This window comes from Castanea sativa, chromosome 1, assembly GCF_040712315.1.
Source record: "Castanea sativa cultivar Marrone di Chiusa Pesio chromosome 1, ASM4071231v1".
NCBI lineage: Eukaryota > Viridiplantae > Streptophyta > Magnoliopsida > Fagales > Fagaceae > Castanea > Castanea sativa.
The window spans coordinates 70,168,277-70,170,784 of NC_134013.1; positions in this window are offsets into that span (position 1 = coordinate 70,168,277).

Sequence of the window (2,508 nt, forward strand, 5' to 3'; positions counted from 1 at the left end):
ATCTAGAAAATTACTGATAATTTGAAAGGTTTGCATTCTAGTTATATTAATTAATAATATACTAGTTTTTATACATGTTTAAATCAGAATTGGTTCATGTATTTTCTTCTATTTATATTTTAATGTCAATTAATTTTAATTACTAAAGACACTAAGAAAGTGCATCTTGGAATTTAAGGGGAAGAAGAGAATAATATTTATATGAGCCTAATATAATGTTATAAACAAGTGTTTTGAAAAAAAATAATTTACATTAAATATGATGCCATATTTTGCATGTCAAATTTTATGGTAACATTGGATATAATTACTTGTCTAGTTGTCTTCATTGAATAGCTAAATATCATTTTGGTATGAAAATGTGTCAATAAAAACATTTTTTTTTAATGTATAAATAAAATGATTTCATAGTTTACACATACATGTTAGTTCCAACGGTGTGGACAGTAATACCGTTAAAGTGGGAATCGCCAACACAATAATAGAGAAAAAAAAATCTAATATAACCAACTTAACGTTAAATTTATTTCTTATTGCAGATTGGTGAAACAACATCATCTATCAAGTGGGAGTTATTGCATAAGTAAAGGTACACCATATTATGATGGGATCACCCATCACTATTATTCGCTAACAACACAAACCTTTGAATATGCCTGAAAAATAAAAAAATATGTATAGGATAAAGATAAGATAGTGATATATATATATATATATATATATATATATATATATATATATATATATATTTAGATGACACTATTAAAACATTTTCATCCTGTCCCAAAAAGTTGTAATTTTTTTTCAAAGCTAAAAAAAACTTGTTCAATTTTGGACTCCATAGTCCATATTATTACTTTACATTAACTGTGGAGTGTTAGTATTTAAATCTTTTAACATGTTTCTCAAAAAATAAAAGCTAAAACATAAATAGTATTCTCTTTATAAAATTGTATTATCGACTGTATCTACTCAAGGTGGTTGAAGTTGTGGAAGTTAAATGGGCTGTGGGAGCAAACTATTGATGAAAGATTTTAAAAATTGTATATAGAAAGAAAGAGATGCCCTAACTGTGTTTGAAGATGTGAGCCACTCAAAGAATAACCCAAGTTGAGAAATAGCTCAAGTTGTAGAAAACATATGGGATCAAGTCAAAATGGCATGCCTTTTTTTATTTATTTAAACTTTCCTTCAAGTGGGTGAATAGATAAATAAACCAAGTTGCAAATGAATTAACCAAATCAAAATGTGGTGTTTGGTTTTTTGAGATTGCTGTATCTATATCTTTCTTTTAATATAAATCATTTTCATAAGGAAAATATAGGATTCTCTTTTTACCCCCAAAAAAAACCTTTATTTAATGAGTTAAGTAAATTTAAGTTGTTTAGTGTAAACCACCCCACCAAGTAAGTTGGGCCAACGCTATATTAGTAGAAGTCTTGTATTGTTAAGTGTTAACATTGCGCCAAGGTAATGAGACCAATTGGGCTTTTGGGCTTTTTTTGTAATCCCAATTGGGCTTAAATTTTTCACAATTTAGAACTGCATTATTTGATTTGCTTTGGGCCTATAGCCCAGTAGCCTGCTTAAAAGATAGTACTATGAATCCCGAGCACTAAGAGCATCAGCAGTGAGTGTGGTATATGCCAAATGTAAGGTGTATTTGGCATTTAGACTCAAATACTGCTCAGCAATGAAAATGGCAAATTGGAAAAGTCAAATTTTTTTTGCCATATAGCTACAGTACCATCGTAAATGTAAGATGGTACTGTAGCTAAATGGGATAAAAAAATATAATTTTTTAATACTCCTTCTGTTTATTTACCCGGCAATTTCTCTCTCCTCTCTCATTCTTTCTCTTTTTTTTTTTCTCTCTCTTCCTTCTCTCTTTCTCATTTGCTCTCTACTCTCTCTAGACCCAAACTCTCTCCGATGACCCTCTCTCTCGCCGATGACTCTCTCTCTCGCCGATGATCCTCTCTCTCGCCGATGACCCTTTCTCTCTGATAGTGATTCCGACGAGGCATCGGTGCTCCGATCCCTTTACCGATTCACTCAACCGACGAGGCATCGGTGCTCCGATGACCCTCTTCAAACCGACATTCTTGCATGTGTGGATGACCCTCTCTCTTCAAACCGACAAAATCAACATATCGATGAGTGATGGGTTCCTTGTTTTGATTTGGATCGAAGATCGGAGATCGGTGACTGATGTGGGCATGGGTCAGGTGGTGCAGCGGCGGCATGGGTTTCTTGTTTTGATTTGGATCGGAGATCGGAGATCGGTGAGTGATTTGGGTTTTTACCGGTGGAAATCGGCGAGTTGTGTGGATTTCTGGCGGTGGTGGGTTTGTGACTGATGTGGGCGTGGGTCAGTGGTGCAACGGCGGCGTGGGATTTTTGGTTTGTGATTTCTGGATGATTTTTGGTTTGTGAATTTAACTAGTTTGTGAATGATTTTCTCTCTCTGGTTTGTGAATGATTTTTGTGTAACTGAGAGAAGTTGGA